The sequence below is a fragment of the Pezoporus wallicus genome, unplaced genomic scaffold, assembly GCF_028554395.1.
Source record: "Pezoporus wallicus isolate ANWC-B61680 ecotype Strahan unplaced genomic scaffold, APGP_CSIRO_Pwel_v1 scaffold_2584, whole genome shotgun sequence".
In the NCBI taxonomy this organism is placed as follows: Eukaryota; Metazoa; Chordata; class Aves; order Psittaciformes; family Psittacidae; genus Pezoporus; species Pezoporus wallicus.
Genome location: NW_026642851.1, coordinates 11,763,373 through 11,786,260, shown reverse-complemented (window position 1 = coordinate 11,786,260; position 22,888 = coordinate 11,763,373). Strand labels below are relative to the sequence as shown.

Here is a 22,888-nt window from a genome sequence, read left to right as displayed (position 1 = left end):
AATGGTGATTGGGAGATTTATAATATTGCCACTTCAAAGATCCAGCCAAATTACACATTATATTCCTGCAAAATGAATGCAGAATCCTTAAATCCTCATATTTAAAAAAAAAAGCAAACCACATACACAGAAAAAAAAACCTCCAATAAGAGGAATATTTCCTTCATATCTCCAATCAGGATAAACTGCAATGCTTGCTTAAGTAAAACAGCATCCAGACTGCCCCCAAAATGGACTCTGTTAATCATATTGTTATGCTAAACATTTTGCCTAACTATTAGCTGGAACATTTAAAACAGACAAGATTTATGGATAACATATGAACAAAATAACTGGTGGGGGTGGGGATTTAAGAACAGACATCACAGCTCCAAATATTTTAATTTGAGACAGAAGGTGTAAAAGTGCACAAAAGTAGTGTCCAGCTACCATGGTTTTTTATTAAATGGATTTTTTGAATTTTTGGACTGAAGAGTCACAACATTTTATAGTTCATTTTGAAAGTCTGCAAGTATTTGTTTGAAATGGTGTAATAGCCCCTGGCTCAGTCTTTCGCACTGAACCATCTGATGGTCTAACACACACATGCACGCACACATGCACACAAAGCAGCACACATTAAATATGCGACTGAAGCAGGTCCATGCACTTAGCCCCATCCAGCCAAAGGCACTAACTGCCTACCAGCTTCCCTCCAAAGGACTTCTTCCATTCAAAAAGATTTCAGCTAGTATCAGTAGAAAACTCTCCACAAGTTTGTCAGGACTGTGAAAAGGTAGCCCAGACACACAAGACTGAAATTCTTGACTTTCCTTAGAATCACAGAATAGTTAGGGATGGAAAGAACCTTAAGATCATCTAGTTCCAACCCCTCTGCCATGGGCAGGGACACCTCACACTAAACCATCTCACCCAAGGCTTCGTCCAACCTGGTCTTGAACACTGCCAGGGATGGAGCATTCACAACCTCCCTGGACAACCCATTCCAGTGCCTCACCACCCTCACAGGAAAGAATTTCCTCCTTATATCCAGTCTAAACTTCCCCTGTTTAAGTTTTAACCCATTACCCCTTGTCCTGTCACTACAGCCCCTAATCAAGAGACCCTCCCCAGCATCCCTATAGGCCTCCTTCAGATACTGGAAGGCTGCTATGAGGTCTCCACGCAGCCTTCTCTTCTTCAGGCTGAACAGCCCCAACTTTCTCAGCCTGTCTTCATAAGGGAGGTGCTCCAGTCCCCTGAACATCCTCGTGGCCCTCCCCTGGACTTGTTCCAACAGTTCCATGTCCTTTTTATGTTGAGGACACCAGAACTGCACACAATACTCCAAGTGAGGTCTCATGAGAGCAGAGTAGAGGGGCAGGATCACCTCCTTTGACTTGCTGGTCACACTCCTTTGGATGCAGCCCAGGATACGGTTGCCTTTCAGGGCTGTGCGCGCACACTGAAGCCGGCTCATGTTCAGTTTCTCATCAACCAACACCCCCAAGTCCTTCTCCACAGGGCTGCTCTGAATCTCTTCTCTGCCCAACCTGTAGCTGTGCCTGGGATTGCTCCCACCTTGCACTTGGCATGGTTAAACTTCATGAGGTTGGCATCAGCCCACCTCACAAGCGTGTCAAGGTCCCTCTGGATGGCATTCCTTCCCTCCAGGGTATCAACCGAACCACACAGCTTGGTGTCATCGGCAAACTTGCTGAGGGCGCACTCAATCCCACTGTCCATGGCACCGACAAAGATGTTGAACCAGACCGGTCCCAACACCGATCCCTGAGGGACACCACTCGTTACTGGTCTCCAGCCGGACACTGAGCCATTGACCACAACTCTTTGCGTGCGGCCATCCTGCCAGTTCTTCATCCACCGAGTGGTCCATCCATCAAATTGATGTCTCTCCAATTTAGAGACAAGGATGTCATGCAGGACAGTGTTGAATGCTTTGCACAAGTCCAGGTAGGTGACATCAACTGCTCTACCCCTGTCCATCAGTTCTGTAGTCCCATCATAAAAGGCCACCAAATTGGTCATGCAGGATTTCCCCTTAGCGAAGCCCTGCTGGCTGTCACCAAGCACCTTGCTGTTTTTCATGTGCCTTAGCATGCCTTCCAGGAGAATCTGCTCCAAGATTTTGCCAGGCACAGAGGTGAGACTGACTGCTCTGTATTTACCCGGGGCATCCATTTTCCCCTTCTTGAAAATGAGGGTTATATTTTCCCTTTCTCCAGTCGTTGGGAACATGATTATCAAATATGATGGACAGTGGCTTAGCTACTTCATTCGCCAGCTCCTTCAGGACCCACGGATGGATTTCATCAGGACCCATGGACTTGTGCACGTTCAGATTTTTAAGATGGTCTCGAACCAGATCCTCTCCTACAGTGGGCCCAAGGTCTTCATTCACACAGTCCCTGTATCTGCCTTCCAAGACTTGGGTGGTTTGGTCAGAGCCTTTGTCAGTGAAGACCGAGGCAAAGAAGTCATTCAGAACCTCAGCCTTCTCCAAATCCTGTGTAGCTTGTTCTCCCAAGAGCTTCCTGAGGGGGCCTACATTGTCCCTAATCTGTTTTTTATTTGCTACTTACCTGTAGAATCCCTTACCTCTTTCATGATACCTGGTACAACAGGACCCTGATCCATACTGGGAACCTCTATGTACAGACAAAATGTAAGCAGTGCTACTGTGAAAGGGACTGCTTAACCGCAAGTGATAAATATAATCTATTAAAAACCTATTCATTTCTGATGGCTCACCATGAAGTTGTATTTAGCCTGTTTAGGTCATCAAAACACTGTTTTTCATGTTCTTGCCATGGATAGAAGAATATGTGCTCCATCTTGTCTAATGCCACTGCTATTTGTATCCATTTATTTACTTTAAACATGAATAATGTTGGAGTCACCTTAACCAAAGCACCTTCTATTAGCTGGTACTTCAACAGTCCAGAGCTCCCTGAGCAAGAGTCACCTGATATAAGGAAGCCACTGACTCACCAAGTGACATCCTCTGTCCAGAAATATTTGCCTGTAACCTTACTGGTGCTCACACATAATTCTAACCACGGCACTACCCACAGCACACAAACCAAACACTGCTGTGCTCTCTTGACCATCCGTGAAAGCCTACATGTACTCAAGCCTAGTACATACAAAAGCACTAACAAAAAATGCAGTCTGCCAACACTGGTCCAAACTCGCTGTTAACCTGAAAATCCTCCTTATGGCCTAGAAATAAGGATAGGTGTGCTTAAAACACAAAAAACGAGACAGTGGAGGAACGAAGAGGCTGCTGATAACAGTTAACAAGGACATTTGGGACCAGTAACTGTGTGGGTATATCAATAAGAAAGACAATCAGTTTTGAAGATGTTCCTCCCTTCTGAACCCTGCTTGTGTGTAGACTGTTTACTTGATCTTGTGAATAGCGGTATTATTACCTGGAGCATCTGTATCTCATATGGTACACAGTAAAGGAGCTGTTTCTCATAAAGTGCAGATAAATAACACGTACTTGATAAATCTTGTGGCTGTAGTCTTTAGCAAGGCTGAAGGAGAAGTTAGACTTGACAGCTGAGCTGATGCAATAGCTCATGGCTGCCAAGAAAGAGTCCTACCCATTCCTCTCTGTGGAGCCTTTTTTAGGTCCTGCTCCCCTAGTGACCCAGTCAGATGACTTAACCAGCAGTAAATGTTCCTTTTATATTTGCTGGGTATGCTTTCCAGGAGATGCCAGAATCAAAAAAAAAAAATAAAAAGGCACAGGATCTTATGATCTGGAAAGGGATCAACCCATCTGGCTAACAGAGGAGGTAAGCTCAACTTGATTGTCATCCCGTCTGGAAATGCCCTGCATGACAGAGAGGAGGGATGTATTATGGAGGGAGGGATCAGGCTCCCACATTCCCCTGCTGTGCACTATCTCCAACATTTTGTCCTCAGCATCCTTCCAGTGAATGCGGTGCAGAACGTAAAGTATGCAGAGCTGCAGAAAGACAGAAAAACTCCAGAGTACCTTTCATAAATGTGTTTATTTTAAATGGGTTCTTGCTTGTGCTGTTTCAATTCTACTTGAAGAGCACAGCAAGAAGCCAGTTTCTCCAACAGCTCTGGCTACCACCTAGGAAAAAATACTTGTGGTAGGCTGTGGTGCAAGTAGGACTCTCCCTGCTGTTTATGGCTAGCAGGACAACAATACAGCGGACATCTCATGGGACCAATGAGAATTCTTATAAAGGAAAGCAAAATACCAGGTAAAAGTAACATCTGAATCAAGGTCTTCACAGAGAGCTTCAAGCTCTCTTCATGTTAAGTTGGAAGGTGATCCCTACTCATTGCTCTCTGCATGGTATCTGTGAATTCACATTCAGGTCACTGCTGTTAGTACTGAAACTGTGCTATTGTGCTACTGTCCAGAGTTTGTTCAGTGTCACTTCAAGATGAGAGGTATGTGTCAACACTGCCTCCAATATTAAAACTCTTCAAACTATGAGATGGGTATTACACCAATGCTATGTGCTTCACACAGATCGTTGGGAAGATATAACTGTAGGTAACTGATGACTTCTCTCCCTCCTTTCCATCAAAAGACTGCAAGACAGGTCTCTGTTCTGTCCCTTCACCAGCTTTGGCTATGGAGAAGACACCTTGGTAAAAACAGTAAGTCAGCAGGGTCAAGCAACGGTACAAAGAAAAAGAATTCTTAGGTTTATCGTTTTGCTGCTTGTTGGAAACAGCAGGTTTAAGAACAAGTCTATCCAGAAGAAAAGAGATCCACCTCCAAATGCTTGATGAGACAAGAAGGAAAAGTATTTTGTCCTCTTAAGGGATCTAGTCTCCAGAACCTAGAAATACGCTCAGTGAAACTATGTTATCAAGGCTGTGTTACAAATCAGTAGTAATGTTCTTGTCCTCCTCTGCCATAAGTAATTCTTGAGCATTAGCAGCCTTCAGCATAAGCAAACAAAGAGAGAACAACAGTTCAGTCCTTAGAAAGGGGGGCAGTCCAGCTGGAAGTTAAGTTTACAGTCATCTGGGCAAAGAGCTAGAGGTTAAGCATGCATACATTTCACAACTGAGACTGCTCATGAAAGACCAGCTGGCAGCTAAATGTTTTTCTGAAGCTTCCCACAGGAAGAGAAGGAAAATATCTTCCTTTGGTCTGGCAAAACTAATCACTGTAATCAAAGCTGGGGTTTAAATGGCTTGCAAAACTGTTCCCAACTTCCAGGGCTGCCAGCCCCAAAGCACTGAAGAGTCATGAATCAGGTCCCACCAAGATCAAGTCTTTTTTCTTGCTGAGTTCTGATCACTTACGAATTTATATTTAGAAGTGTTCCTCTGTGATAAGGAGAACTCGATACTTTGCTGTGACTTGTAGTTATCATAAATATAAAAATCAAAGCAACCCATGACAGCTGTTTGAAGAAAGCCTGAAAACAAATAAAATCAAGAATGCAGAGGAAAGAAAACCCCCAGTGACTGCAAAGACACTTTCAGCAAATATGCTAGTTAGGTAAACAGGAGTCCAAGCAGCACAGAAAATGGAAATGATCTGCATAAATAAGATAATCAAAACATATTTTCATCCACATCTCACGGGTAGAGATCTAAAGAAGCTCATGAATTTTATTCCACTGCTGCTCTTCTGGACAATGAGAGCACTCTTGGAATAAAAAGTGAGCTGTACACAGACCTGAGATGCTGTGGATGATCACAGGAATGAAGGTCAGGAAAGAGGACTAAACCAGACCAAACTTTTCCATCACTCCACCTGACCTTCCCTCCCAGGCTACTCATCCACTCCAAGCCACACTGACAGTTTTTGGCATGTAGGAATGTGTTTCCAAAAGTAAGTGGCAGGGCGTTGGAAGAACCTCCCTTCTCATATTTCTCTTTCTTCCCACTCTCCAGCAATGTCTGCCAACGTGTTCAAGAAATAATTTACCTAAAGGACAGAGAAAATAATCTAACAGAAAATTAATACAGTAGTATAATTACTTAACAGACAATTAACATCTCAAGCCATGTTCAAGCATCGCAGCTTGCAAACACAGTATCATTCTAGATTGACAATGCCAATCCATTTTGTCTTCTCCATCCAAATCCCATGTACCTGGCCAAGTGATACTCTCATTTCCTAAATGGAGGCCATTCGTACAGACTTTTAAACCAAGATAAAGTTTCCTGACATGGTATCATCCCTCCAGTGGAAAGCAAATATCATCCTTTTCACTTTGTTGTTTTCCCCAACTCACTCCATGCAACCACTCTTGAACAGTAGTCCTGGCAAGAAGATTTCTGTTCAGGTAGTGATTCTGTTTTGGACAAGTCTTCAGATAAACTTCAGCACTGTGTTGCCTGTGTGGTATACTTTAAAACAGGTCATATGCAAAAAGATCAAAAAAGTGGAGTAATAAGTGTTATAAAGGGGACTAAAGTATTTTAGTACAACATGACAGATGTGTTAAAAATAATATGGATGGTCTTTTGTACTGGGTATTTCCTCATGTGCTCTTGAAAAAGGGAGAACACCACACACTAAACACCACTGCCTTCTAGCCTCCAGATTACTATTTCAGATTTGAAATCTTACTCAAGTCATTAATTTTAGCAATGAATTGCTCCTAAAAGGAGATTTTGGTATGTTTCAATCTTGCAACACCTTTTAAAACTAGAGAACAAGAAGGTAATGTCCCCTGACATTCCCACATCTTGTATCATTGTTCACAAAACTGTATGGAAAAACTGTAGCATAATTAAAAGATCTTTAAGGTTTTCCTCTTTAGGAGTAGGATCAGTCTAAACTAGCTCCTTAAAGGAAGTTCAAAGGCCACACACAAACGACTCTCATGGTAATCACATATACCAGCAAGGCACATTATCCGAATTGAGTCAGACCTATTTGTCTGTGGGCCTGAAACAGTAACAGAAGATGTCAAGTACAGAGCAGAGTTGGGCACAGACTGAGCAAATGGCTGGAAATGAGGATAAGGCAGAAACTCATCCCCCAGAGTACGTACACTTTAAATGATTAAACAGCCCAGGGACTTTGAGGAGACATGGGTTTTCACCTAGCAAAACAGTATCTAAGAGTATTTCACATCATGGCTCACCAGAAGGCAGCTGCAGCTCAGACTGTGCAGCTGTGTTGGCCACAGCTCTGCGGACATCCTTCACTGAAGTCATGACACAAGCAGCAGCTTCTTTACTCCTGCAGTGAATAAGAGCTTTGCTGCTGCAATGACTAAGGGTTTAAACCGCATTTGTGAGAGACTGTCTGCAAACTGTCCTCCAAACAAGCGGCCAGTGTTTCCAGGACAGGTATCCCCATCTCCTGACACTTTTAGTCTCTTCAGTCTGCAGAGAACTTCCTGTCAGATTGCATACAACCAGCACAAACAGGTCTCCTTGCCTGGAGCAGTAAGTGGCCCTATGGAGCTAAGCCATGCAGAAACCCCAGCCATGCTACTGAGTTTTCTCCAGGCTGCTCTTGAACACCTCTGCACTGCTATCACTGCACACATGTAAGAGCCCAATAAGGAAGCAGAGTGAGACACACGTACCACAAGGAAGAATTTACAACAGAGTTCTCTGGGTCTTCATGATAGTCATCTAAGGGAAACATCAATTTTGTTTACCACTGTGATGTGACATTTCACAGGCCACATCATATCCCTTGCATACTTACCTTGAAATATAACTGTCATTTTCAAGCCTCAGGCAGACAGCAGCCTTGCAGACAACAAATCCATGACCCCAGCTTCCATCCTGTTTATAGCATGTTGCAATGCTTTCTCAGAAAATGAAATATTTAGTAAAATAAATGAAGAAAAAGCAGGTACTTTATTCAAGAGCTGATGGTCAAGGTAGGACAGCTCAACTACAAGTACTGCCACTGAAAATAACGTCGCTATGAAAAAGCACATACACCAGGCTCAATTTGCATCCAACATGGCTCAGCAAAAAATTCATGAGGAAAGAAAATCTGGTTAGCACAGTGATGCTGTACTTCTGGAGCCTGTTCTCTAGAGAGCAGGCTCAAACGCATAGCAGCCACAGCCTTTTCTTGTTATTGGCCTCATACACTCCTAAGGCCTCTGCAAAAATCACAGACATGCCCAGGGCTCAGAAGGGTACACATCGCTAATAGTAAGTTTATCACAAATCACATCTGAAGAGTTTTCCCAGGGCTGCCCAGGAAAGCTTGCACGCATCTGCTTGTACTATACAGTACTAAGTCTGTGGGGATTTTACTATAGGAAAAACACACAGGGTTGTTTTTTTTTTGTTGAGTTTTTTTAAAGCGTTCTTCCATGTGAGAGTCAGCTTTTATGAGATGGGCATGAAGCAATCTAGTCAAACCCTGGTCTGCACAAAGGCAGTGGGTGCCAATATTCTTCTCCTGGGAGCAGGATCATTGCTTTAGCCAGTAACAGTCAGTCTTCCAATAAAGGGCACGAAACTGTGCGAGAGAAGAAACAAGTCCTGAAGTCATATACAACACAACAAAATAATTCCTTAGTTCAGGTGTGCCTCTAGAAGCAGGCAGCCCAAGGAACAAAAATACACTTAGCAAAGGCCACCACAAACCATTCCAGTATGCAGGATGACCGCGTGAACTGGTGCCCTAAGGTTATAACCAAGCGCACGAAAGGCACATAAAGAGAGAGAGCGCCTGTCACTAACGTCTGCGCAACAGGGTTTCAGTTTTTAAAGCCACGTCTCGCAGAACCCCCGATGCGGGCGCTGACAGCTGGGTTCCGGCAGCAGCCGCTGGCTGGCAGCACGCCGGCAGCGCCACGGGACTGAGTCGTCCCTCCGGGGGTCTGGGCTGGATCCGTTCTGGGCCGCGGACTCCTCCCGCCGCCATCCAGCACGCTCCGTCCCGGCAGCGGCAGCCGCAGCTTGCCTAATAAGGCCACACGCGAGTTGACTGGCTGGCGGGGAGGTCACCCAGTGTTTACCTTGCGCGGCGGCAGCCGGAGCCTGCCTGCCCACCTACCCACCAGCCCCGACAGGCCCCGCTGGCCCCCCTCAGCCGCTGGGCACCGCCAGCGCGGCCTGCCCCTCAGCACCAACAGCCCCGGAGCTCTGGCTGCTCCCACGCGGGAGGGTAAGCTCAGCCGGCACCCCGCTGCCGAGGGAGACGTACTTCGGCTTTACCAGAGGCAGAGCGAAAGTGCAGAGAGTTCAGGTACAGTTTTCGCCGCAGTACATTTTAGGTCCAGTAGGCTGGAAAAAATAATCAGGTTTCTCGCTGCGTGAGTTGCTTGAAAGTAGGGCAGCAGCGCGGGGATAAACAGCCACCTTCACAGTGCCGAGGTGGCTGACAGGTACTTGTCAAACATCAGAACCAAGGGAACTAGATGAAAGGAAGGTGCAGATACTCATCTGAACACTACTACTTAATTATTTAATGCTTTTTATCAGTTACAGTGAGATTCACTGCAATTCAGACAGGTGGCTTCAAAAGTAATGACTTACTGTCCCCAAAATAGCTGTATTTAGCAAAAATAAACCCCAACCCTTGCTTCTGCTGCTCACTGTCTCTCCTGTGATTCAGACTAGTTTTTCCTTTATACCTTAAGGTAGTTTCAAGATGCTCGATTTGGACCGCATCCTATTCTTCTTCCCAGCACAGAGTCTGCAAGGAAAGCCAGGAGACCGCACCCTGGTTAGAGCCGGCAGACAGAGGAGAGTCGTACAGATCACCCTCTCCAAGGGGCTGCTCAGAATGGCCTTTTCCCTACAGGTCAGTACAGGCAGTGCATTTCTGTCCTTCATTCCCTCCGGTGACTGGCACTGAGCTGTAAAATACCAGGACAGTTCAGATATTATTTGTACCCTGATACTTCTAAAATTGGCATTCAATTTCCTAAGCACTTTGCTGTCTTGAATGAAGCATCCCCAGTGAGGGCACTGCTGGAGAGCTCGCAAGTCCCCAGGCAGCAGGGACAGGCACAGAGAGTGCAGGTCTATGGGAGGGTGCTGGGCACCAAACTGAGCATCCTGCCCATAGTCCTGGAGACTTTGTAGTTCTTGTATTTTGTAAACTCCATATCTTAGCTTCTCAGTACTAGCAAAACAATACCACCCTGCTGGGTATTTAAACCCTGTAAGGCTTAAATACCTACCTAACACTATGAGATATAACAATACATCTACCTAGTATTTCTCACAGCCAGAAAAATCCCTTAACACACAGGGAGTAAAACTAAACTGTGATTATCACCCCACTGAAAGAAATCAAATTACCACAGTTATGTCCTGTTTCTGCAATGAACCTGGGGTTCACATGATTATAATTAAAAGCATTAACATCTATGGCCAACTCACTCTTTAAATAGTGCATGTTTAAAAATGCAGCTGGGAATCATGCTGACAGTTTGTAGGCTTATTATTTCAGGATGAAGCTTTGCCTAGATGCACATACAGATCTTGGCTCAGAACTGCTGATTTTCTGCTCAAAGTCTATTCTCACCCAATATATGCTTCAGGAATACAAAGAAGGCATTCAGAAAAGGGCCAGTCAGACACAACTATACACAAGTGGTCCTAAAATAAGCTAACTCACTTTGTGTCCAGTTTGCTTAGATCAGCAGCACAGTATGCTCTTATGACTATAATCAATAATGAATGCTGCAGGAAACTAAACAACACATTAGGAATGAGATAAACTCTGTCATGGGTGGCAAGGCAGTAGAACAGGTTGCCCAGAGAAGCTGTGGCTGCCCCATCCCTAGCAGTGGTCAAGGCCAGGTTGGACGAGGAGCAACCTGGTCTAGAGGGAGGTGTCCCTGCCTGTGGCAGAGGGTTGACAGTAGAGCTTGAAGGTCCCTTCCAACCCAAACTAGTGTATAATTCTATCTGCATTAGACCCGTTAACAGAGTTTTAAGGAAGAAGTCAGGGTAACCCTGAACTATGGAAGTCAGTCAACCCTTCACAGACATACAGGCTGGGATGAGAGAAAACCTATTGGGCTTGCACTACCTGCTAGAGGAAAAAGGTTCACCCATTTGTTTCTAGTCTCTCAGAGTGAGAGACATTGACAGGTGTCTAGGTGCCAGGGGGAGCATTGTCTCTCCTCTTTGTTAAAAAGGAGAATGTCAATAAACTTGGGCACACCCAGGAAAAAAAACAAAAACTGACACTCTTATGGGTGACACAAGTTAATTTAGGACCATTTGTGTAACTGCACACTAACAGTTGCTTTCAAATGCTTTTATGCTTTCGCAGTTTTAATCTTAAATAGGAGATAAAGTAACAGCTGACTTTTCTCCATTTTAACACTCCCATTTTACATCTTTGCTCACAGACATTAAAAATTCCAAAGGACAGGATTGAGGAAGGAACTTCTGGGACAGTTTAGAAATACAGCAGTGTCTCCTCCACTGTACTAAAGATGGAAAACAATAAAAAAAAGTTAGCATTTTTTAATCCATATTCTGAATACCCTATATGCAAAATGACATCTAAGCAATAGGGAAGTTACCCTCACAAAGCAGAATGGCTTTTTCATTTCTCAGTACAATGCACGGGTTTATACTCAGTTATACCTGTCTGGTGCAAAGCTAGCAAGTAAAGTTCTTTCTCCAGGAACAGGGCAGAAATGTAATTTTGGCAAAATCTATGCATATCAAAGGTGATGCTGAAAGAACAGAGTAATGGCTCATGTAACTACTTAACCTTTAAATCAAAGTTGAAGATTTTTTTTCCTCATACACTCCTCTCTCACTCACACGAGAGGAAATACATCTACCACATAATCAACAATTACGTGCTGCAGGCACACATTCACTGAGAAAACAGGTGGGGTTTCGGTGAGGTAACGAAGAGGTGTTCTTTCCCTGGTGTACAGATGGTCAGTTCAAGCTCAAAAGCAAAACCATCATGACTTTGTTTAAATGAAATGTGGTGAGCAAAGAAACAGCTTACAAATGAAAGAACAAGGGCAACTGCTTGGGGAGCCAGGAGGTCTGTTACAGTCCAGCTTCCTGGAACCACCTTGGGAAAGTATAGAGGACAGCTGCTGAGGCTGGTGCAACCTTGATGCCTGTGTGATGGCTGTAAGGGAATGCTCAGGCACACCACACCTTTTACTGTCACAGGGAAGGAGCTCAGCTCTACTTACCCCAAATGTCACTCCCTGAGACTGGACTGCCATTCCCAGCTCTACTCCTTTTAGTCTCCTAGATATCATCACTGCTAATCCCCCTCTCCTGATTTTATTTCTGCTGACCTCTGCGTACTTCACCTTCCTCCTGCACCCCATACTAAGGGTAATCAGACTGCACTTGTCAGTATCTCCAAATCTGCCTCTCCTTCTACAAATCTCTACAGTATCTCTACACTTCTACCCCCAGCTCTTCTCCTGCTCTTACTTCAGACTCTCCCATCAGAGACCCAGTCCCACCCCACTGGCTCTCTTTGCCCACTCTACCCCTCCCCAAACCAGGCCACCTAACTGAGCAGAGTTTTGGTTTCCTTCTCCAGGAGGCTTCAGTAAAGGGCTGCCTAATTTAGCACAGTTAGAATCATAAAATCATATGATTTTATCACATTATATCAACTGGTTTGGGTTGGAAAGGACCCTCAAGATCATCTAGTTCCAACCCCCTGCCACAGGCAGGGACACTTTCCACTAGACCAGGTTCAAAGCCCTGTCCAGCCTGGCCTTGAAAGCTGCCAGGGATGGAGCATCCACAGCTTCTCTGGGTGACCTGTGCCAATGCCTCACCAACCTCACAGTGAAGAACTTCTATCTAGTCTAAATCTACCCTCTTTCAGTTTAAAGCCATTCCCCCTTGTCCTATCACTACACGCCCTGTAAATAATCCCTCTCCACCATTTTGTAGGCCCCCTTTATGTACTGGAAGGCTGCTGTAAGGTCTCCCTAGAGCCTTCTCTTCTCCAGGCTGAAAAAGCCCAGCTCTCTCAACCAGTCTTCACAGGAGAGGTACTCCAGCCCTCTAATCATTCTTATGGCCCTCCTCTGGACTCGCTCCAACAGGTCCATGTCCTTCTTATGTACTTGATATTTACTCTCCCCTCTATAACGCAAGATCTGGACAATAGAAACTAAACCTGCATTCATGAGACCTGAACCAACCTGGGGCACACAGAGCACACTATGGAGCAGGCCAACAACTGAAGCGCAATAGTGTAAGGATACTGATAGTCTTGGACATTTTTCTTTTGCAGGTAAATTTCCTTCACCAGTAAACTTGTCTGTCCCATGAATAGCATCAAAGGAACGCTGTGCTGTTTGAAGAGAGCCACTGAGCATATGTAATGGAAAAAGAAAACAGACATCACTTAAAGAAAGGCCAGGCAGTGTGAGCAAATCAGAGTTGGAAAAAATGAAGGTCTCCCTAGATGTCTTGATGGTCACTGGCTATTAAAGTAATATACTAACAACCAGCTACATAAAGGTGCTAGACTAGGTCCTTGCAAGGCAGGCCTTACAACTCGGGTTTTGAAAATACGCCTACAGTAGCATTTGTCTAAAAGTGAAGCAAAACCACTGCTGAGGAATCCTGTATTAAAATCAGAGATGTGCACAGCACAATGCTTCTTAGCCATCAGGACACAGTGGGGCACAGCCCTGTGCCAGGTGATGCTACAAAATCATCAGTCACTAGGGGCCTGTCATGTGTGAGCACAGTCTAGCGCTGAGCCAAGTGTTCTGCTAGCACAGATGAGGCAGCAATATGTTTAGCTGCTACAGGAAGACAACACTCAGGAGGGCTGAAAAAGCCAGCAGCGAAATGCAGCAGGTTCTGCAGCAAGACTTCTCTTTACCACCCACATCACACTCAAGGACCTTGCAGTTCTCAGGGGCAATAGGATCACAGAATCATGGAATACCAGACTGGAAGGAACCTCAAGGACCATATGGTCCAATCTATCTTAGTCTTTCCTGCCCAGCTGAATCTTGGAAGTGTCCAACATCTGGGAATCTGTCACTTCCCTGGGGATATTTTTCCAGTGGCTGATTGTTCTGAGTGTGAATATATTTTCTCATATCTGATCAGAATCTCCCCAGGAGTAGCTTGTGCCCATTACCTCCTCTTTTCCATGTGACTCCTTGTAAAAAGGTAATTTCCATCGTCTTTGTATCCAACCTTTAAATACTGGAATATGGTGGTAAGGTCTTCCTTGAGCTTTCTTAAGGCTGAACAAACCCAGCTCTCTCAGCCTTTCCTCATATGACAGACTTCCCAGTCCTTTGAGCATTTTTGTGGCCCTTCTCTGGACCCTCTCCAGCCTGTCCACGTCTCTTTTTGCACAGGAGGAATCAAAACTGGACACAGTATCCCAGATGTGGCCTGACAAGCACTGAGTGGGATAATGACATCTTATCTCTGCTGGTGATGCCCTTGTTGATGCAAGCCAGCATCCTGTTAGCTTTCTTTGCTGCAGCTGCACACTATCCACTCATATTGAGCTTCTTGTCCACCAGGACCTTTCCAGAGAGCTGCTCCCTAGCTAGGTAGGCCCCATCCTGTGCTGCACTCTTGGATTGTGCTTACCCAGGTGCAAAACCTTACACTTGTTCCTGTTGAACTTCATAAGGTTCTTGTTCGCTCACTCTTCCAAGCCTATAATAATAAGATAGAATAAGCTAGATAAGCTTATTCTACAGAGTGGGTCTCCCTTTTAAAGTGTCCACTTCTCTACTCAGTTTGGTATCGGCAAACTCATCAAGACACACTTGATGCTGTCTTCTGCATTACTTACGAAAATATTAAACAGCATTGGGCCCAACACTGATCCCTGAAGGACCCCACTAGTGACAGGCTGCCAGTTTGAAAAAGAGCTATTTATCACACCCTCTGGTTGTGGACAGCCGGTCAGTTCCCCACCCACCACACAGACCACTTGTCTAGATTATAACACATCAGTTTCCCTAGAAGAAGGCTGTGAGAAACCTTATCTTAGCCTTCTCCCAGCCTTCTGGAATGTCCCTCGATCTCCACAACTTCCCAAAGATTATGAAGAGCAGCCTCCCAGTGACATCAACCAGCTCATTTAACAGCCTCAGGTGGATATTGCCAGGGCCCGTCGATTTGTAGGGGTCAAGCTCCTCTAATAGTTCCAGTACAAACTCTTCCTTCACTGATGCTGGATCTGTGTTTGTATAAACCTGGATTTTTGTTCCCAAGGCCAAATGTGCTGGTAAAGACAGAGGTGAAGAAAGTGCTGAGAATTTCTGCTTTTTTAGTGTTGTTGATGACTTAATTCAGCTCTCCTGATTAACAGTGGGCCAATATTTTCCTACTGTTCCTGCTTGTTGTTTATGTACCTGAAGAACCCTTTCTTGTAGTTTTTAATATCTCTTGTCAATTTCAGTTCAACTTGAGGTTTTGCTTTCCTAAGTGCATCTCTGCACACCCTGGCAATGCCCTTGTACTTCTCAACAGGTATTCATTTTTCCATATTTGGCACACTTCTCTTTTGGTTTTGAGCAGACTCAGAAGCTTGCAGTTTAGGCAAGAGGGTCTCTTGCCCCACCTATTTCCCTTATCTTTAAAGGGAACAAACTGGTTTTGTGCTTCCAATAGAGCATTCTTGAACATCTCCCAGCACTTTAGCTCCTTTATCCTCCAGGGAAGCTTCCCATGGAATCCCTCCCAACTCAGCTCTGAATGAGCTCAAGCTTGCTCTTTTAAAATCTAAAACTCTGGTCTTAGTACTAACCTTCAGCAGAGTCAGCCAGATCCCAAACTACTGTGATCACCACAGCTAACACTGGCACTAGCCAAGATACTACAAAGCAGGTTTTCTTGGTTTGAGAGCAGCAACTCCAGCAGTGCCTCATTCCTGGTTGGCACATCTAACATTTGTTTGTGGAAGCAGTCCTCTAGGCATTCCAGGAACTTGATGGATGACATTTAAGCTGCTGTATAGTTCTTCCAACAATTGAGATGTTACAAGCCTTGGGAAATTTTGGGGTGCATGGACCCTGAGAAGCTTCATTGTTAAAGTACTCCACCATCCTCCCAGTCTCCACAGTCACAGCTAAGGCTGCTCCTACAGTTTGCAATCCAAGCAATAAAGAGCAATTGTGTGTGAGCTTCAGCACCTTAAGAAAACACATATGGGAGACATACACAAGAAATTAACTGAAATGCACCTACTTTATTGTCAGCACAGTGTCCTACTCACAGTGTGCAGAAAGGTATCCTCATAGCATGAAAATAGTTGTTCTTCCTACAACAAGAAGCCTCCATGAGCCATTTGGGAGCTTTTTTTGGCACACCATCACTACTGGCACATTTACTGCTGAGTTCTGTATCAATGTCTCGCACAAAGGATTTTGAAGTCCAAGCAAGATGCTTGTTTTCCTCACTGCCTTTCTATACCTGGTCTAGTATAGTGCTAGTGGAAGAACTGAATAAAATTAAGCAGTATAAGAGCTAGGTAATCCAGCAGTTTATCTAAATAAATTATTTAGCAATTTACATTGCACTTCAGCATACACACATCTTGCTCTGACTTAAAAAAAATTCTTAAATAGTAAACAGAAAAAAAGCTCAGTCAATGCTACAATTAAAGACATTTAGACTATCTTGTAAGCGTATTGTTTGCCAATGGCCTTAAGTCAAACTACAGCAGTGTTTTAAACTCCCATGGAAAGTATGCCTGCATTAAAGCTCACTACAAGAAACTTAAACATCTTGACAGCATGTGGCCATGCATGAGATCACTGTGAAAAGCTGCAGTGTTTTCTTCAGTTCTTTATTTTTGTTTCCTGGGCAGTTTGAAACTGTAATCAGCCGCTTATACCCAAAAGTCTGGATGTCAAGACAGCACAAACTGGAGTCCAGGAGTTGCATTAGCTCACAATATGTAGTAAGATAACAAAATCCTATCCAAGGAGATCCAGAACACTAGAATGATATTTAATGAAGGCTGAACAAAACTAGAGGATTGCTTCTAGAGAGGATAATACATAGGGATTTCACTTGGAAATCATAACTTCATTTTTATAGTCAAATTCTCACTTTCTTCCCTCAAGGATATACGTGTGTGTGAAACTATTCTATTAAACAGTTTGGCATATGTAAGTTCTTAGCTAGTTCCTTTTCTGAGAGCTTTCTGTTTGCCAAGAATTATCTGTATTTCTTGCAATTCATTATGAGAAATGGTGTGAGAGCATCCAGCTTCTGATATCTGAAGGGTCTGAGGGTGTGTAAAAGCCATCTAAATAGAAACTAGATTTCACAAAATGTTCACAGGAAAAAAAATTTGCTAGGTTGGGAGACTTTTTGAAAATTTTTTTTTCATCTATTGACTGTAAGAAAATTTTCTGTTGAAATTGAGCTCACATCTCTCTGAAAGAGTCTTATTCACCTATCCTATCTTTCTGTCCTGTAATTTGGGAAGCAAAGAAAAGCAGAAGACAGGCAGCCTGGTAGGTAACCTTAAAAAATTACTTCCAAACATAGAAAGGCAGGGAAGAGAAGGAAGGAGACTAGGGGATGCCAAGGTGAATCAGCACCAGGAATGACAGAAATCTACGTCCGTGTAGACCACTGCCTTGTTTTATTTAAAAAGTCATTATTTAACATAAGCAGTTATTTCTCTGTGTTAGTGATAAACTATTAGTTGTGGTGCTTTCTTTCTATGGGTGAAGCATGCCACTGAGGGTGTTCCACATTCAATACTTTGTGGCAAATAGCAGTAACATCCAGCAACACACTGTTGAATACTGTAACAAAATTATCCCTTCCCCAGAAAAATAAAACTTACATTTTATTTCTGTTTCCCTATGTAAAGGCTTAACAGCTCCTGTTCATAGACATTTTTCCCCCTTAATATTTTAGATTGTGAAGAAAATAAGTAAGTGTGGGGTCCATACAGGATACTTCAATTTTCAAGTATTTAGAGACTAGAACAGGACTTGGACTTCCTTTCAGTTACCCTTACTAAGGGATCGGGTTTGGAAAACAATATGGTAAGAAGAACCCTGAACAGATTTTACGTCCCCTTGTGTCGCAATAATATATAGCTATACCCATCTCCACCTTCTGGAACTGCTACAAATACTCTTTCCCTCCTCCCCCACAATTTTTAATACCATCGAGTGTCATGCCAATTTATTCTCTGCCTTTCAAGCACTGGCAGTATTAATTTATCAGGATGGAATCCTATAAATACTCTTATTCCAACTTTACCTTTGCTCTAACTACAGAGCATGCTGATTACCTCTGCCATAGATAAAAGCTACTTACACAATGTGCAGCCAATATCCAAACACAGCCCTTTATCTGTTAGAACTGAGCCACCATACTCCATTAAGCTCCAGTTAGATTACAGTTTTTAGTGTGAGGTGGTACAACCCCCCTCCATGGCAGGGGGGTTGGAGCTAGGTGATCTTAAGGTCCCTTTCAACCATAACTGTTCTATGATTCTGTATCAAAAATTATTTGAATGACTACTGCTGCTACTCCTTTTTGGTCAAATATTAAAACACTATATTAGTTTTAGCTTCTAATATTAGTTTCCTTGTGAATTTGCTATACAGAAGCAATACTCAAGCCATCCAACTTCTCAAGACCAGTCTTAGGTTGATTTGGTGTCCAGCTTAGGTTTTTAGGAAATCTCTTGAGACCCATTACAGGTTTACAAAGCAGTGGTACTGCTCCTAAAGTGGTGGTGGTGAAGGACATTCACAACTAATTCCAGGCAATTTCTTGAAAAATTTGAAAGCAGAACACAAAAGCATTGGCTCCCACGCTTGACAACTGACCAAAGACTTATGTGACTGAAGCACCACGTGAAACGGATGTTTTAACATACCTTAATCTTTTGACAGTTTTTGTACAACTGCCTTCAAGGATACCAAGACACAGATATGCCATATCCTACAACATCAAGGATCATAGAAGATGCTGTGATCTCTCCCTCAATGTATCCTACTTGCTGTTAAATGGCTCCAGTACATGACAACTTTTTTCAAACTGTTGGTTCAGCAGGTTGGAGGAAGCTGTCTTCTGGCAGAGAAAGACAAATGCCAGTACAGGTACACCCCTTTCCTGGCAAGTAGTTTATCTAAATAAGATTAAGCTTTTCTGACCTCTACCTACCCAAAGCTTGGGTTAAATGAAAGGGTTACCTATCCAGCCCCTCTGATACTAACAGGACATAGCAGAGTAAACAGCCCTGCCCTCTTAATGCACAGCAGTGGAACTCAGAAAAAAAAAAACAAAACAAAACAGGCAGACTCCTGACACCACTCAAACAACATCAGTTGTTTTGAGCATTATCATTGATAACGGAAGTCAGTTTTGCATGAGAAAGCCAGATACCATATCTTTAAAAGCAACTGTTAATATATACAGAGGTTAATTTACAGGATGTTTGTACAGCCCATTAAAAAGAACTAAGAAGTCAGATGAACAAGTTAGAAATGAGCAAGTTAGAAGATAATGACTTCTACTTTAACAAGATTAATCTGACATTGCTTAAACGATAATACTAATCACTTTATGATACAGCACTAAAGAAAAACATTGAACAGCTTTAGAAAAAGAGCGCAGAATAGTTTTCCTCCTGCTCTCCACAGTCCGGTATACATCAACAGTATACAATACATCAGATATGTATTGAAACCATGCTGATAAAACATCCTAATTCAAAGCTTAAAACCAGCACATTGACAGCTCTATTAACAGCACAAGTAAAACATCTATCATTCCGTAAAGCCTTGAAATTGTGTTTAATATTTCAGTTCTAAATTTGGTTCCTGCTTGAGGAAAATAATAACTAAAAATTCTACTAGCATTCAGGGCTTCTTGTTAGAATAGATTTGATCTGATTTAAGAAGTAAATACTTTGTACAAACAATAGAGATTTTTTTTTCCTTTTTTTTTTTTTTCCTTTCTGCTATTACCTTTACAACCGTGAACTGACTAGGTAACTTCTTAAGTTAGCAATATAGGCAAAGGAAGGAAGCCAGATGACAAAGAATGTCTGAAACTAGATTTGCCCAATAAAGTTCTTTTAGATAAACCCAACTCTATTTGTCTAGAAATGACTGATCTTGCAGTCTTGATTCTCAAATAAAAGCCTACAGAAATAAAACCTTCCAAAGAGAAGACAAATAACTAAAATTTCCTAGTTCCCCCAGATACAACAAACAGCCATGGACTCCTCAGGTACTGGTCTTATAGCCTCCCCCTGTTTAACAGGCTGTAAACTCCTTATTTCTTTCTCCTGTAAAACAGTTACTTTCTCACCCTCCCCTCTCCACTGAAGGAATACCATACCAGCAAGCTCTTCTTTGACAGTTCAATGCAGGGCTGATTAAAATGAGTAGTTTTTCATAACTTCTGTTTAACCTTGAAATCTGCTGCTTCTATTTCAGGCCTGATGAAGTGCTGGTGTGCCTGCAAGCTTGTCTCATTTTTTCCCCCCATACCAGCTGGTCTAATAAATTACCTCTTCCTAACAACCTCATGTTAGCCATGTCCTTAGATCAAACACAGCAAAACACCATTATGTTACTTCAAACTTGTATTAAACCCTGACAAAGAGTACTTCTGGTTTAAGAAATAATAAAAACCAAAGTCACCCGAACTACTGCCTTGCATTGTAAAGGTAGTTGTTCAACTTCTCCACTCATCACATGCAAGATAGTTTATATGCAAGGAAAGATTCACTTACTAAAGTACCTTCCAGCAACACAAGCATTTTCTGTTTAAACTGCTCTCAATGTGAAAAAAAAAAGAAATACATTGACTGGACATTTTAGCAAGTTTGAGGTGACTCCAGGGCTGATGCTTAGGTTCCTAAACTGTCTGCTATACAGCATGAGTTCAAAACAACCAGTTTCCATGATTTAAATTTCAAAGCAACTTTTCCCCTTAACTTGAGAAAGGGAAGTGAGGTGGGGAGTGTGAGGAACAGTTTGCTGCAGATAAATCACCTCTTTTCAGTCCATGGGTATAAGGTCTTTTTTTTTTAAGGTCTGGCAGTTGGAGGCTTAACTCCCCTTTCAGACATGCCTTTATTTGGAAACAGTGCAGGAGCAGGCAGGGCTTTTTCATAAATACTGCCTGGCCACATGCAAACAGCAACTTGGTAAAATGAGTGGCAGCTCTGCACAACCAATACAGCCATATGCTCCTCTAACTGTCACTGGACAGAAAAAACAAGAGTTTACAGTTTGAAAAAACAAACAAAACCCACCCCTTTGTAATTGCTTATTAATCATTAAAGGAAAGAGGGGAATTCTGGTCTCTGCTTTTAGAAAGGGACCAGAGCTCTATATAAATCCTGCAAAGCTTGAAGCTCATACGGTTATACTCCTTAGGACACTAATTGCCTGTACCACAGTGCTATCTTCAGGACTGCAGCGTGTTTGCTCTTGAGAGCAAGTACTGGCTTCAGATAAGAGGGCACAGTCCTATGAAATGCACAGGCAGCACTGGTTATGAATGCAAGGGGGACAGGGAGCTAACTGAAGTGCTGGTAAATGGCTGGACATGAAACTTCAAATCAGGCACCATCAGTGTACCAAAAAGCAGGAATGAGCCGCATCTTGCGCACTGATTGGTGTTAGTGCTTGTCTATTCATTGCAATACCTGCAAGATGGCTCCTTGAGATCACATCCCCCTTCTTCCCGCAGACAGACTATTTTTACACAGCCATTGACCAGCTCACTTTGACAAAAATAACCGGAACTAAAACTTGAAGCCAGCCATCTTCCTGATACTCCTGACTTCCAGGAGGCTCAGGAACGTAGCAGCAGAGGAGACCAGGTGAGAAGAGGTGACCCCAAGAATTTGAAGTTAGAACCTGACATGAAGTGCAACACCAGGATCTCTTTGCATTTCCTTTCTCCACAGTGCTTTCTCTCACACCAAGAAATGCTCCCAGCTAGAAAAGTTACAATACCTTCATCAGATTTTCTTTTGGAAAAAGAAAAAAAGAAAAAAAGGACTCAAGCAAGTTCCATTCAGGTTTTCATCCCCATCTTCTTCCTGTCAGATACTGCCAAGGTCAGACACAAGAACCATACAAAAAGGTATCAAAGCAGAACAGCGAGAGGAGGTTATCTATTTAAAGGTACTTTCATTTTCTTCAGAAAATGAACTGTTGTTCCAGAAGTTAAAGTTTACAGTCTGCACAATTTTTAGCTTGGATTATCGCCTATGTTTGAAGCACTGGCTTAGTGCTGCTGAGTTGAGGTGAAAATTTCCACTTTATTGCAGATGCCTAACACTGGTTCTGTGTGGACAATCACCACCACAGCAGTCTCCCACTTCCAACCTTTCTAGACCACAGGGTCCATGGAAACACCTGACTTTAATGACAGAAACCATTCACATCCATCTTCTGATGGATGGTTGATTTGATTATATCAGTCCTTAGGCCTGTGCATACTGCTCATCTTGGAAGATTAGAATCCCAAAGAATCTCTTGAATCACATGTGGTCTGCATCTGCATGAAAACAGAGATTCCCCATCTAGAAAGTGAACAATTTAAACATGAAAACCAAGTACAACAGCAACATAAGAATGAGGCAACTATGGGAGAAAGGAGGGGAAATGCATACTAAAAAAACCTTAATTTGCTAAGGAAAAGCCTGGACTTCAAACAAGCAAGCTTTTACTCCCAGAGGGACAGACTTGTGATCAAGGTTTGGCATCTGTTCAGTTCCTCCTCCATGGCAAATGGCCTTGCTGCCTCCTGCATTGATGCTATCAACACAGCTTTGGCTGCCTGGAAGCTACATTTGAAAGGCTGTCATCCAGAACAGTCTTGAACTTTGTTTTCCATCATGAAGCACATCTTGCAAATGTATATTTTTATTTTTCCTGCCTGAGCTCATTTAGAGAAGCCACACAATTAAAGAGGCAAGCTTAAAGCAGGAAGAGGT

The 22,888-nt window shown here is 43.1% G+C and overlaps 1 protein-coding gene and 1 long non-coding RNA gene across 22 annotated transcripts in view; one reads left to right on the top strand and one right to left on the bottom strand.

Moving 5' to 3' along the window:
• The window catches only part of SVIL (supervillin), a 114,818-nt gene that overhangs the window by 74,024 nt on the left and 17,906 nt on the right, over nucleotides 1–22,888 (bottom strand). The gene's annotated exons all lie outside the window — the stretch shown is intronic.
• On the top strand, nucleotides 9,066–13,476 carry LOC130611760 (uncharacterized). Its single transcript, XR_008975307.1, has 3 exons — nucleotides 9,066–9,190; nucleotides 9,585–9,748; nucleotides 13,199–13,476. It is a non-coding gene; the product is annotated as an uncharacterized LOC130611760 (long non-coding RNA).